This window comes from Lissotriton helveticus, chromosome 7 (assembly GCF_964261635.1).
Source record: "Lissotriton helveticus chromosome 7, aLisHel1.1, whole genome shotgun sequence".
Lineage (NCBI taxonomy): Eukaryota > Metazoa > Chordata > Amphibia > Caudata > Salamandridae > Lissotriton > Lissotriton helveticus.
Window position 1 is genome coordinate 1,560,584,914 of NC_136068.1, and position 16,446 is coordinate 1,560,601,359.

A 16,446-nucleotide genomic window follows, 5' to 3' on the forward strand; every position below is an offset into this window, starting at 1 on the left:
CAAGATTTGCTCATTAGAGTTAAATCAGGATCTCCTCAGGATGTCTGCCCCCCCCCAAGTAATGAGAGAAATTGGTTGGGCATTCCCAAATAGCCTGATTCCTCTGCTCAATAATTCCCTCATGTCAGGGAAAGTTCCTAATAGTTTTAAACAGGGCTTATTGATCCCTTTAAAAAAGAAACCTGGCATCGACTCTTCAGACCTTTCAAATTACAGACCAATATCGCTACTGCCTTACTTGTCCAAAATTTTGGAGGCTCATGTAACCAATAGCCTATCAAGTTTTGTGGAAGCCTCTGGCTATTTACAACCTAACCAGGCAGGTTTCCGGCCTGGTCATTCTACTGAGGCAGTGATATTGGCCGTTCAGAATACCTTAAGGTCTAATGCCGACGGGGACTTGCACCAGGCCTTGGTGTTATTGGATCTGTCTGCCGCGTTCGACACGGTTGACTATACCATCTTGGTCAACCGTGTCGAACAGGCCGGTCTTCGAGACTCAGCCTTGGCCTGGCTCAAGTCCTTCATTTCAGAACGTACCCAGTTGGTTCGACTAGGTTCCTTTACAGCCCCTAAAAACATCTCCTTTTGTGGGGTTCCTCAAGGATCTTCCTTGTCCCCTCTATTATTTAATTTGTATATGCGGCCTCTTTTGTTTTCCCTACGAGAGTTTAAGGTTGATGTATATAATTATGCAGACGACCTGCAGTTGGTTTTTGTGCTAAATTCACCCAATGCGGCCGAGGACTTTCGAGCAACTATGTCTTTTATCCAAAGGTGGATGTCTTTAAACCACCTTAAGTTAAACCCGGGAAAAACTGAGCTCATTCTGCCTGGGAAGAGTGAGATCAGTTGGAGTCCTTGTTTTTGGCCGTCGGACATGGGCTTGCCCCCAAAAAAATCCCGAACAGTAAAAAGTTTGGGAGTGACTCTCAGTGAGGATCTTACCTTGGAAAGTCAAGTCGGAACGGTGGGCTCGGGTTTTTTTCAACTGAGGAAGATTAAGAAAATAGCACACCTCCTTACCGGGTTGGCCTTAATTCAGGCAGTTAGTGCTCTAGTCCTGTCTCATATCGACTTCTCAAATGGCCTTTATTTGGGGGCGCCTATTGGCCAACTCAAAAGATTGCAATACTTGCAAAATCAAGCTGCGAGACTTATTTGCAAAGTCCCGAAGTGGGAATCGATTAGACACGGACTAGAGACCTTGCACTGGCTGCCTGTGGAACAGAAAGCTACATTCAAGGTGGGCTGCATTGTGTTCAAGGCTTTGGAGGGTAAGGGTCCTATGTTCCTTAGACAATTGCTGAGCAAATATAAACCCTTACGCAGCTTGAGATCAGCCCACAAAGACCTACTTGAGGTCCCTCGTTTCAAAAAGAAACGACAGGGAGGCAGCAGTTTTCAATTTTTAGCTGCTTCATTGTGGAACTCCCTCCCTTTGACTCTGCGACACAGTAGGGACCTCCTTGCCTTCAGGAAGGCATTTAAAACTTTTCTTTTTTCTCAGGCCTATTGTAAATAGTGATTATATGTCTTTTATGTACTGTTATGTTTGATTCTCTCACCAGCGCCAAGAAGCCCTCGGGCGTATGTGCGCTTAACAAATAATAAATAACATAACATAACATAACCTCACCACCCCAGGTCAGACATGGCCATATGCAAATCAGCCGTGACCCTGTGCTTCATGGGAACAGTCCAGCCCGAACTGCCAAGCCATGTCTTTCCCAGACCGGAATCAAGCATCCAAGGACCGGTTTCTGGCTATCAGCCGTCATCAGCCTGGATAGCTTAACTCCAGTTGTGCGGAGAGCATCTGACTCACGTCTGAGCATACCCATCCCACTCGGGGCGACAAAGGCAAAAACAACAGGTGATGGACAGAATGCAGAACATTGTCATACATTCAACCCTGTACAGAGATCTGGGCCTAAATCCATCGTTTTTTTGCACTCCACACCACTCCAGGTCAGACATGGCCATATGCAAATCAGCCTTGACCCTGTGCCTCATGCGAACAGTCCAGCCCGAACTGCCAAGCCATGTCTTTCCCGGACCGGAATCAAGCATCCAAGAACCGGTTTCAGGCTATCAGCCGTCATCAGCCTGGATAGGTTGACTCCAGTGGTGTGGAAAGCATGGGACTCACGTCTGAGCATACCCATCATACTCGGGGCGACAAAAGCAAAAACAACAGGTGATGGGCAGAATGCAGAACATTGCCATACATTCACCCAGTACAGAGATCTGCGCCTAAATCCATCATTTTTTTTGCACTCCACACCACCCCAGGTCAGACATGGCCATATGCAAATCAGGCTTGACCCTGTGCCTCATGGGAACAGTCCAGCCCGAACTGCCAAGCCATGTCTTTCCCGGACCGGAATCAAGCATCCAAGGACCGGTTTCTGGCTATCAGCCGTCATCAGCCTGTATAGCTTGACTCCAGTGGTGTGGAGAGCATGGGACTCACGTCTGAGCATACCCATCCCACTACGGGCGACGAAGGCAAAAACAACAGATGATGGACAGAATGCAGAACATTGTCAAACATTCATCCCAATACAGAGATCTGGGCCTTAATCCATCGTTTTTTTGCACTCCACACCACCCCAGGTCAGACATGGCCATATGCAAATCAGCCTTGACCCTGTCCCTCATGGGAACAGTCCAGCCAGAACTGCCAAGCCATGTCTTTCCCGGACCAGAATCAAGCATCCAAGGACCGGTTTCTGGCTATCAGCCGTCATCAGCCTGGATAGCTTGACTCCAGTGGTGTGGAGTGCATGGGACTCACGTCTGAGCATACCCATCCCACTCGGGGCCACAAAGGCAAAAACAACAGGTGATGGACAGAATGCAGAACATGATCACACATTCACCCCAGTACAGAGATCTGGGGCTAAATCCATTGTTTTTTTGCACTCCACACCACCCCAGGTCAGACATGGCCATATGCAAATCAGCCTTGACCCTGTGCCTCATGGGAACAGTCCAGCCCGAACTGCTAAGCCATGTCTTTCCCAGACCGGAATCAAGCATCCAAGGACCGGTTTCTGGCTATCAGCCGTCATCAGCCTGGATAGCTTGACTCCAGTGGTGTGGAGAGCATGGGACTCACGTCTGAGAATACCCATCCCACTCGGGGCGACAAAGGCAAAAACAACAGGTGATGGACAGAATGCAGAACATTGTCATACATTCACCCCAGTACAGAGATCTGGGCCTAAATCCATTGTTTTTTTGCACTCCACACCACCTCAGGTCAGACATGGCCATATGCAAATCAGCCTTGACCATGTGCCTCATGGGAACAGTCCAGCCCGAACTGCCAAGCCATGTCTTTCTCGGACCGGAATCAAGCTATCAGCTGTAATCAGCCTGGATAGTTTGACTCCAGTGGTGTGGAGAGCATGGGATTCACGTCTGAGCATACCCATCCCACTCGGGGCGACAAAGGCAAAAACAACAGGTGATGGACAGAATGCAGAACATTGTCATACATTCACCCCAGTACAGAGATCTGGGCATAAATCCATCAATTTTTTACACTCCACACCGCCCCAGGTCAGACATGGCCATATGCAAATCAGCCGTGACCCTGTGCTTCATGGGAACAGTCCAGCCCGAACTGCCAAGCCATGTCTTTCCCAGACCGGAATCAAGCATCCAAGGACCAGTTTCTGGCTATCAGCCGTCATCAGCCTGGATAGCTTAACTCCAGTTGTGCAGAGAGCATGGGACTCACGTCTGAGCATACCCATCCCACTCGGGGCGACAAAGGCAAAAACAACAGGTGATGGACAGAATGCAGAACATTGTCATACATTCAACCCTGTACAGAGATCTGGGCCTAAATCCATCGTTTTTTTGCACTCCACACCACTCCAGGTCAGACATGGCCATATGCAAATCAGTCTTGACCCTGTGCCTCATGCGAACAGTCCAGCCCGAACTGCCAAGCCATGTCTTTCCCGGACCGGAATCAAGCATCCAAGGACCGGTTTCTGGCTATCAGCCGTCATCAGCCTGTATAGCTTGACTCCAGTGGTGTGGAGAGCATGGGACTCACGTATGAGCATATCCATCCCACTTCGGGCGACGAAGGCAAAAACAACAGGTGATGGACAGAATGCAGAACATAGTCATACATTCACCCCAGTACAGAGATCTGGGCCTAAATCCATCGTTTTTTTGCACTACACACTACCCCAGGTCAGGCATGGCCAATGCAAATCAGCCTTGACCCTGTGCCTCATCGGAACAGTCCAGCCCGAACTGCCAAGCCATGTCTTTCCTGGACCGGAATCAAGCATCCAAGGACCGGTTTCTGGCTATCAGCCGTCATCAGCCTGGATAGCTTAACTCCAGTGGTGTGGAGAGCATGGGACTCACGTCTGAGCATACCCATTCCACTCGGGGCGACAAAGGCAAAAACAACAGGTGATGGACAGAATGCAGAACATTTTCATACATTCACCCCAGTACAGAGATCTGGGCCTAAATTCATCGTTTTTTTGCACTCCACACCACCCCAGGTCAGACATGGCCATATGCAAATCAGCCTTGACCCTGTGCTTCATGGGAACAGTCCAGCCCGAACTGCCAAGCCATGTCTTTCCCAGACCGGAATCAAGCATCCAAGGACCGGTTTCTGGCTATCAGCCGTCATCAGCCTGGATAGCTTGACTCCAGTGGTGCGGAGAGCATGGGACTCACGTCTGAGCATACCCATCCCACTCGGGGCGACAAAGGCAAAAACAACAGGTGATGGACAGAATGCAGAACATTGTCATACATTAAACCCTGCACAGAGATCTGGGCCTAAATCCATCGTTTTTTTGCACTCCACCCCACCCCAGGTCAGACATGGCCATATGCAAATCAGCATTGACCCTGTGCCTCATGCGAACAGTCCAGCCCGAACTGCCAAGCCATGTCTTTCCCTGACCGGAATCAAGCATCCAAGGACCGGTTTCAGGTTATCAGCAGTCATCTGCTTGGATAGCTTGACTCCAGTGGTGTGGAGAGCATGGGACTCACGTCTGAGCATACCCATCCCACTCGGGGCGACAAAGGCAAAAACAACAGGTGATGGACAGAATGCAGAACATTGACATACATTCACCCCAGTACAGAGATCTGCGCCTAAATCCATCGTTTTTTTGCACTCCACACCACCCCAGGTCAGACATGGCCATATGCAAATCAGCCTTGACCCTGTGCCTCATGGGAACAGTCCAGCCCGAACTGCAAAGCCATGTCTTTCCCGGACCGGAATCAAGCATCCAAAGACCGGTTTCTGGCTATCAGCCGTCATCAGCCTGGATAGCTTGACTCCAGTGGTGTGGAGAGCATGGGACTGACGTCTGAGCATACCCATCCTACTGGCGGCGACAAAGGCAAAAACAACAGGTGATGGACAGAATGCAGAACATTGTCATACATTCACCCCAGTACAGAGATCTGGGCCCAAATCCATCGTTTTTATGCACTCCACACCGCCCCAGGTCAGACATGGCCAAATGCAAATCAGCCTTGACCCTGTGCCTCATGGGAAAAGTCCAGCCCGTACTGCCAAGCCATGTCTTTGCCGGACCTGAATCAAGCATCCAAGGACCGGTTTCTGGCTATCAGCCGTCATCAGCCTGGATAGCTTGACTCCAGTGGTGTTGAGAGCGTGGGACTCACGTCTGAGCATACCCATCCCACTCGGGGCGACAAAAACAAAAACAACAGGTGATGGACAGAATGCAGAACATTGTCATACATTCACCCCAGTACAGAAATCTGGGCCCAAATCCATCGTTTTTTTGTACTCCACACCGCCCCAGGTCAGACATGGCCATATGCAAATCAGCCTTGAACCTGTGCCTCATGGGAAAAGTCCAGCCCGAACTGCCAAGCCATGTCTTTCCCGGACCGGAATCAAGCATCCAAGGACCAGTTTCTGGCTATCAGCCGTCATCAGCCTGGATAGCTTGACTCCAGTGGTGTGGAGAGCATGGAACTCACGTCCGAGCATACCCATCCCACTCGGGGCGACAAAGGCAAAAACAACAGGTGATGGACAGAATGCAGAACATTGTCATACATTCACCCCAGTACAGAGAACTGGGCCTAAATCCATCATTTTTTTGCACCCCACACCACCCGAGGTCAGACATGGCCATATGCAAATCAGCCTTGACCCTGTGCCTCATGGGAACAGTCCAGCCCGAACTGCCAAGCCATACCTTTCCCGTACCGGAATCAAGCATCCAAGGACCGGTTTCTGGCTATCAGCCGTCATCAGCCTGGATAGCTTGACTCCAGTGGTGTGGAGAGCATGGGACTCACATAAAGTTAAAGTCCGCATTTGTAAAGCGCACAATCACCCGTAAGGGTCTCTAGGCGCTGGGGGCCGTCGGGAAGATTAAGCGAGCTATTGCCCAGAGTCACATGGTGCTGGGCTAACCTGCCGCCAGAGCCGGATATCGAACCGTGGTCCCCAGATTCCAGCGTCAGTCGCCCTGGCCGCGGCGCCACACTTCTTCCACATCTGAGCATACCCATCCCACTCGGGGCGACAAAGGCTAAAACAACAGATGATGGACAGAATGCAGAACATTGTCAAACATTCACCCCAATACAGAGATCTGGGCCTTAATCCATCGTTTTTTGCACTCCACACCACCCCAGGTCAGACATGGCCATATGCAAATCAGCCTTGACCCTGTGCCTCATGGGAACAGTCCAGCCCGAACTCCCAAGCCATGTCTTTCCCGGACTGGAATCAAGCATCCAAGGACCGGTTTCTGGCTATCAGCCGTCACCAGCCTGGATAGCTTGACTCCAGTGGTATGGGGAGCATGGGACTCACGTCTGAGCATACCCATCCCACTCTGGGCGACAAAGGCAAAAACAACAGGTGATGGACAGAAGGCAGAACATTGTCATACATTCACCCCAGTACAGAGACCTGGGCCTAAATCCATCGTTTTTGTGCACTCCACACCACCCCGGGTCAGACATGGCCATATGCAAATCAGCCTTGACCCTGTGCCTCATGGGAACAGTCCAGCCCGAACTGCCAAGCCATGTCTTTCCCAGACCGGAATCAAGCATCCAAGGACCGGTTTCTGGCTATCAGCTGTAATCAGCCTGGATAGTTTGACTCCATTGGTGTGGAGAGCATGGGACTCACGTCTGAGCATACCCATTCCACTCGGGGCGACAAAGGCAAAAACAACAGGTGATGGACAGAATGCAGAACATTTTCATACATTCACCCCAGTACAGAGATCTGGGCCTAAATTCATCGTTTTTTTGCACTCCACACCACCCCAGGTCAGACATGGCCATATGCAAATCAGCCTTGACCCTGTGCTTCATGGGAACAGTCCAGCCCGAACTGCCAAGCCATGTCTTTCCCAGACCGGAATCAAGCATCCAAGGACCGGTTTCTGGCTATCAGCCGTCATCAGCCTGGATAGCTTGACTCCAGTGGTGCGGAGAGCATGGGACTCACGTCTGAGCATACCCATCCCACTCGGGGCGACAAAGGCAAAAACAACAGGTGATGGACAGAATGCAGAACATTGTCATACATTAAACCCTGCACAGAGATCTGGGCCTAAATCCATCGTTTTTTTGCACTCCACACCACCCCAGGTCAGACATGGCCATATGCAAATCAGCATTGACCCTGTGCCTCATGCGAACAGTCCACCCCGAACTGCCAAGCCATGTCTTTCCCTGACCGGAATCAAGCATCCAAGGACCGGTTTCAGGTTATCAGCAGTCATCTGCTTGGATAGCTTGACTCCAGTGGTGTGGAGAGCATGGGACTCACGTCTGAGCATACCCATCCCACTCGGGGCGACAAAGGCAAAAACAACAGGTGATGGACAGAATGCAGAACATTGACATACATTCACCCCAGTACAGAGATCTGCGCCTAAATCCATCGTTTTTTTGCACTCCACACCACCCCAGGTCAGACATGGCCAAATGCAAATCAGCCTTGACCCTGTGCCTCATGGGAAAAGTCCAGCCCGTACTGCCAAGCCATGTCTTTGCCGGACCTGAATCAAGCATCCAAGGACCGGTTTCTGGCTATCAGCCGTCATCAGCCTGGATAGCTTGACTCCAGTGGTGTTGAGAGCGTGGGACTCACGTCTGAGCATACCCATCCCACTCGGGGCGACAAAGACAAAAACAACAGGTGATGGACAGAATGCAGAACATTGTCATACATTCACCCCAGTACAGAAATCTGGGCCCAAATCCATCGTTTTTTTGTACTCCACACCGCCCCAGGTCAGACATGGCCATATGCAAATCAGCCTTGAACCTGTGCCTCATGGGAAAAGTCCAGCCCGAACTGCCAAGCCATGTCTTTCCCGGACTGGAATCAATCATCCAAGGACCAGTTTCTGGCTATCAGCCGTCATCAGCCTGGATAGCTTGACTCCAGTGGTGTGGAGAGCATGGAACTCACGTCCGAGCATACCCATCCCACTCGGGGCGACAAAGGCAAAAACAACAGGTGATGGACAGAATGCAGAACATTGTCATACATTCACCCCAGTACAGAGAACTGGGCCTAAATCCATCATTTTTTTGCACCCCACACCACCCGAGGTCAGACATGGCCATATGCAAATCAGCCTTGACCCTGTGCCTCATGGGAACAGTCCAGCCCGAACTGCCAAGCCATACCTTTCCCGTACCGGAATCAAGCATCCAAGGACCGGTTTCTGGCTATCAGCCGTCATCAGCCTGGATAGCTTGACTCCAGTGGTGTGGAGAGCATGGGACTCACATAAAGTTAAAGTCCGCATTTGTAAAGCGCACAATCACCCGTAAGGGTCTCTAGGCGCTGGGGGCCGTCGGGAAGATTAAGCGAGCTATTGCCCAGAGTCACATGGTGCTGGGCTAACCTGCCGCCAGAGCCGGGGATCGAACCGTGGTCCCCAGATTCCAGCGTCAGTCGCCCTGGCCGCGGCGCCACACCTCTTCCACATCTGAGCATACCCATCCCACTCGGGGCGACAAAGGCTAAAACAACAGATGATGGACAGAATGCAGAACATTGTCAAACATTCACCCCAATACAGAGATCTGGGCCTTAATCCATCGTTTTTTGCACTCCACACCACCCCAGGTCAGACATGGCCATATGCAAATCAGCCTTGACCCTGTGCCTCATGGGAACAGTCCAGCCCGAACTCCCAAGCCATGTCTTTCCCGGACTGGAATCAAGCATCCAAGGACCGGTTTCTGGCTATCAGCCGTCACCAGCCTGGATAGCTTGACTCCAGTGGTATGGGGAGCATGGGACTCACGTCTGAGCATACCCATCCCACTCTGGGCGACAAAGGCAAAAACAACAGGTGATGGACAGAAGGCAGAACATTGTCATACATTCACCCCAGTACAGAGATCTGGGCCTAAATCCATCGTTTTTGTGCACTCCACACCACCCCGGGTCAGACATGGCCATATGCAAATCAGCCTTGACCCTGTGCCTCATGGGAACAGTCCAGCCCGAACTGCCAAGCCATGTCTTTCCCAGACCGGAATCAAGCATCCAAGGACCGGTTTCTGGCTATCAGCTGTAATCAGCCTGGATAGTTTGACTCCATTGGTGTGGAGAGCATGGGACTCACGTCTGAGCATACCCATCCCACTCGGGGCGACAAAGGCAAAAACAACAGGTGATGGACAGAATGCAGAACATTGTCATACATTCACCCCAGTACAGAGATCTGGGCATAAATCCATACATTTTTTGCACTCCAGACCACCCCAGGTCAGACATGGCCATATGCAAATCAGCCTTGACCCTGTGCTTCATGGGAACAGTCCAGCCCGAACTGCCAAGCCATGTCTTTCCCAGACCGGAATCAAGCATCCAAGACCGGTTTCTGGCTATCAGCCATCATCAGCCTGGATAGCTTGACTCCAGTGGTGCGGAGAGCATGGGACTCACGTCTGAGCATACCCATCCCACTGGGGGCGACAAAGGCAAAAACAACAGGTGATGGACAGAATGCAGAACATTGTCATACATTCAACCCTGTACAGAGATCTGGGCCTAAATCCATCGTTTTTGTGCACTCCACACCACCCCAAGTCAGACATGGCCATATGCAAATCAGCCTTGACCCTGTGCCTCATGGGAACAGTCCAGCCCGAACTGCCAAGCCATGTCTTTCCCGGACCGGAATCAAGCATCCAAAGACCGGTTTCTGGCTATCAGCCGTCATCAGCCTGGATAGCTTGACTCCAGCGGTGTGGAGTGCATGGGACTCATGTCTGAGCATACCCATCCCACTCGGGGCGACAAAGGCAAAAACAACAGGTGATGGACAGAATGCAGAACATTGTCATACATTCACCCCAGTACAGAGATCTGGGCCTAAATCCATCGTTTTTGTGCACTCCACACCACCCCAGGTCAGACATGGCCATATGCAAATCAGCCTTGACCCTGTGCCTCATGGGAACAGTCCAGCCCGAACTGCCAAGCCATGTCTTTCCCAGACCGGAATCAAGCATCCAAGGACCGGTTTCTGGCTATCAGCTGTAATCAGCCTGGATAGTTTGACTCCATTGGTGTGGAGAGCATGGGACTCACGTCTGAGCATACCCATCCCACTCGGGGCGACAAAGGCAAAAACAACAGGTGATGGACAGAATGCAGAACATTGTCATACATTCACCCCAGTACAGAGATCTGGGCATAAATCCATACATTTGTTGCACTCCAGACCACCCCAGGTCAGACATGGCCATATGCAAATCAGCCTTGACCCTGTGCCTCATGGGAACAGTCCAGCCCGAACTGCCAAGCCATGTCTTTCCCGGACCGGAATCAAGCATCCCAGGACCGGTTTCTGGCTATCAGCCGTCATCAGCCTGGATAGCTTGACTCCAGTGGTGTGGAGAGCATGGGACTCACGTCTGACCATACCCATCCCACTCGGGGCGACAAAGGCAAAAACAACAGGTGATGGACAGAATGCAGAACATTGTCATACATTCACCCCAGTACAGAGATCTGGGCCTAAATCCATTGTTTTTTGGCACTCCACACCACCCCAGGTCAGACATGGCCATATGCAAATCAGCCTTGACCCTGTGCCTCATGGGAACAGTCCAGCCCGAACTGCCAAGCCATGTCTTTCCCGGACCGGAATCAAGCATCCAAAGACCGGTTTCTGGCTATCAGCCGTCATCAGCCTGGATAGCTTGACTCCAGTGGTGTGGAGAGCATGGGACTGACGTCTGAGCATACCCATCCCACTGGGGGCGACAAAGGCAAAAACAACAGGTGATGGACAGAATGCAGAACATTGTCATACATTCACCCCAGTACAGAGATCTGGGCCCAAATCCATCGTTTTTTTGCACTCCACACCGCCCCAGGTCAGACATGGCCATATGCAAATCAGCCTTGACCCTGTGCCTCATGGGAAAAGTCCAGCCCGTACTGCCAAGCCATGTCTTTGCCGGACCTGAATCAAGCATCCAAGGACCGGTTTCTGGCTATCAGCCGTCATCAGCCTGGATAGCTTGACTCCAGTGGTGTTGAGAGCGTGGGACTCACGTCTGAGCATACCCATCCCACTCGGGGCGACAAAGACAAAAACAACAGGTGATGGACAGAATGCAGAACATTGTCATACATTCACCCCAGTACAGAAATCTGGGCCCAAATCCATCGTTTTTTTGTACTCCACACCGCCCCAGGTCAGACATGGCCATATGCAAATCAGCCTTGACCCTGTGCCTCATGGGAAAAGTCCAGCCCGAACTGCCAAGCCATGTCTTTCCCGGACCGGAATCAAGCATCCAAGGACCAGTTTCTGGCTATCAGCCGTCATCAGCCTGGATAGCTTGACTCCAGTGGTGTGGAGAGCATGGGACTCACGTCCGAGCATACCCATCCCACTCGGGGCGACAAAGGCAAAAACAACAGGTGATGGACAGAATGCAGAACATTGTCATACATTCACCCCAGTACAGAGAACTGGGCCTAAATCCATCATTTTTTTGCATTCCACACCACCCGAGGTCAGACATGGCCATATGCAAATCAGCCTTGACCCTGTGCCTCATGGGAACAGTCCAGCCCGAACTGCCAAGCCATACCTTTCCCGTACCGGAATCAAGCATCCGAGGACCGGTTTCTGGCTATCAGCCGTCATCAGCCTGGATAGCTTGACTCCAGTGGTGTGGAGAGCATGGGACTCACATCTGAGCATACCCATCCCACTCGGGGCGACAAAGGCTAAAACAACAGATGATGGACAGAATGCAGAACATTGTCAAACATTCACCCCAATACAGAGATCTGGGCCTTAATCCATCGTTTTTTGCACTCCACACCACCCCAGGTCAGACATGGCCATATGCAAATCAGCCTTGACCCTGTGCCTCATGGGAACAGTCCAGCCCGAACTGCCAAGCCATGTCTTTCCCGGACCGGAATCAAGCATCCAAAGACCGGTTTCTGGCTATCAGCCGTCATCAGCCTGGATAGCTTGACTCCAGTGGTGTGGAGAGCATGGGACTGACGTCTGAGCATACCCATCCCACTGGGGGCGACAAAGGCAAAAACAACAGGTGATGGACAGAATGCAGAACATTGTCATACATTCACCCCAGTACAGAGATCTGGGCCCAAATCCATCGTTTTTTTGCACTCCACACCGCCCCAGGTCAGACATGGCCATATGCAAATCAGCCTTGACCCTGTGCCTCATGGGAAAAGTCCAGCCCGTACTGCCAAGCCATGTCTTTGCCGGACCTGAATCAAGCATCCAAGGACCGGTTTCTGGCTATCAGCCGTCATCAGCCTGGATAGCTTGACTCCAGTGGTGTTGAGAGCGTGGGACTCACGTCTGAGCATACCCATCCCACTCGGGGCGACAAAGACAAAAACAACAGGTGATGGACAGAATGCAGAACATTGTCATACATTCACCCCAGTACAGAAATCTGGGCCCAAATCCATCGTTTTTTTGTACTCCACACCGCCCCAGGTCAGACATGGCCATATGCAAATCAGCCTTGACCCTGTGCCTCATGGGAAAAGTCCAGCCCGAACTGCCAAGCCATGTCTTTCCCGGACCGGAATCAAGCATCCAAGGACCAGTTTCTGGCTATCAGCCGTCATCAGCCTGGATAGCTTGACTCCAGTGGTGTGGAGAGCATGGGACTCACGTCCGAGCATACCCATCCCACTCGGGGCGACAAAGGCAAAAACAACAGGTGATGGACAGAATGCAGAACATTGTCATACATTCACCCCAGTACAGAGAACTGGGCCTAAATCCATCATTTTTTTGCATTCCACACCACCCGAGGTCAGACATGGCCATATGCAAATCAGCCTTGACCCTGTGCCTCATGGGAACAGTCCAGCCCGAACTGCCAAGCCATACCTTTCCCGTACCGGAATCAAGCATCCGAGGACCGGTTTCTGGCTATCAGCCGTCATCAGCCTGGATAGCTTGACTCCAGTGGTGTGGAGAGCATGGGACTCACATCTGAGCATACCCATCCCACTCGGGGCGACAAAGGCTAAAACAACAGATGATGGACAGAATGCAGAACATTGTCAAACATTCACCCCAATACAGAGATCTGGGCCTTAATCCATCGTTTTTTGCACTCCACACCACCCCAGGTCAGACATGGCCATATGCAAATCAGCCTTGACCCTGTGCCTCATGGGAACAGTCCAGCCCGAACTCCCAAGCCATGTCTTTCCCGGACTGGAATCAAGCATCCAAGGACCGGTTTCTGGCTATCAGCCGTCACCAGCCTGGATAGCTTGACTCCAGTGGTATGGGGAGCATGGGACTCACGTCTGAGCATACCCATCCCACTCTGGGCGACAAAGGCAAAAACAACAGGTGATGGACAGAAGGCAGAACATTGTCATACATTCACCCCAGTACAGAGATCTGGGCCTAAATCCATCGTTTTTGTGCACTCCACACCACCCCGGGTCAGACATGGCCATATGCAAATCAGCCTTGACCCTGTGCCTCATGGGAACAGTCCAGCCCGAACTGCCAAGCCATGTCTTTCCCAGACCGGAATCAAGCATCCAAGGACCGGTTTCTGGCTATCAGCTGTAATCAGCCTGGATAGTTTGACTCCATTGGTGTGGAGAGCATGGGACTCACGTCTGAGCATACCCATCCCACTCGGGGCGACAAAGGCAAAAACAACAGGTGATGGACAGAATGCAGAACATTGTCATACATTCACCCCAGTACAGAGATCTGGGCATAAATCCATACATTTTTTGCACTCCAGACCACCCCAGGTCAGACATGGCCATATGCAAATCAGCCTTGACCCTGTGCTTCATGGGAACAGTCCAGCCCGAACTGCCAAGCCATGTCTTTCCCAGACCGGAATCCAGCATCCAAGACCGGTTTCTGGCTATCAGCCATCATCAGCCTGGATAGCTTGACTCCAGTGGTGTGGAGAGCATGGGACTCACGTCTGAGCATACCCATCCCACTCGGGGGGACAAAGGCAAAAACAACAGGTGATGGACAGAATGCAGAACATTGCCATACATTCACCCCAGTACAGAGATCTGCGCCTAAATCCATCGTTTTTTTGCACTCCACACCACCCCAAGTCAGACATGGCCATATGCAAATCAGCCTTGACCCTGTGCCTCATGGGAACAGTCCAGCCCGAACTGCCAAGCCATGTCTTTCCCGGACCGGAATCAAGCATCCAAAGACCGGTTTCTGGCTATCAGCCGTCATCAGCCTGGATAGCTTGACTCCAGTGGTGTGGAGTGCATGGGACTCATGTCTGAGCATACCCATCCCACTCGGGGCGACAAAGGCAAAAACAACAGGTGATGGACAGAATGCAGAACATTGTCATACATTCACCCCAGTACAGAGATCTGGGCCTAAATCAATCGTTTTTTTGCACTCCACACCACCCCAGGGCAGACATGGCCATATGCAAATCAGCCTTGACCCTGTGCCTCATGGGAACAGTCCAGCCCGAACTGCCAAGCCATGTCTTTCCCAGACCAGAATCAAGCATCCAAGGACCGGTTTCTGGCTATCAGCTGTAATCAGCCTGGCTAGTTTGACTCCATTGGTGTGGAGAGCATGGGACTGACGTCTGAGCATACCCATCCCACTCGGGGCGACAAAGGCAAAAACAACAGGTGATGGACAGAATGCAGAACATTGTCATACATTCACCCCAGTACAGAGATCTGGGCATAAATCCATACATTTGTTGCACTCCAGACCACCCCAGGTCAGACATGGCCATATGCAAATCAGCCTTGACCCTGTGCTTCATGGGAACAGTCCAGCCCGAACTGCCAAGCCATGTCTTTCCCAGACCAGAATCAAGCATCCAAGACCGGTTTCTGGCTATCAGCCATCATCAGCCTGGATAGCTTGACTCCAGTGGTGCGGAGAGCATGGGACTCACGTCTGAGCATGCCCATCCCACTGGGGGCGACAAAGGCAAAAACAACAGGTGATGGACAGAATGCAGAACATTGTCATACATTCAACCCTGTACAGAGATCTGGGCCTAAATCCACAGTTTTTTGCACTCCACACCACCCCAGGTCAGACATGGCCATATGCAAATCAGCCTTGACGCTGTGCCTCATGCGAACAGTCCAGCCCGAACTGCCAAGCCATGTCTTTCCCAGACCGGAATCAAGCATCCAAGGACCGGTTTCAGGCTATCAGCCATCTTCAGCCTGGATAGCTTGACTCCAGTGGTGTGGAGAGCATGGGACTCACGTCTGAGCATACCCATCCCACTCGGGGGGACAAAGGCAAAAACAACAGGTGATGGACAGAATGCAGAACATTGCCATACATTCACCCCAGTACAGAGATCTGCGTCTAAATCCATCGTTTTTTTGCACTCCACACCACCCCAAGTCAGACATGGCCATATGCAAATCAGCCTTGACCCTGTGCCTCATGGGAACAGTCCAGCCCGAACTGCCAAGCCATGTCATTCCCGGACCGGAATCAAGCATCGAAGGACCGGTTTCTGGCTATCAGCCATCATCAGCCTGTATATCTTGACTCCAGTGGTGTGGAGAGCATGGGACTCACGTCTGAGCATACCCACCCCACCCGGAGCGACAAAGGCAAAAACAACAGGTGATGGACAGAATGAAGAACATTGTCATACATTCACCCCAGTACAGAGATCTGGGCCTAAATCCATCGTTTTTTTGCACTCCACACCACCCCAGGTCAGACATGGCCATATGCAAATCAGCCCTGACCATGTGCCTCATGGGAACAGTCCAGCCCGAACTGCCAAACCATGTCTTTCCCGGACCGGAATCAAGCATCCAAGGACCGGTTTCTGGCTATCAGCAGTCATCAGCCTGGATAGCTTGACTCTAGTGGTGTGGAGAGCATG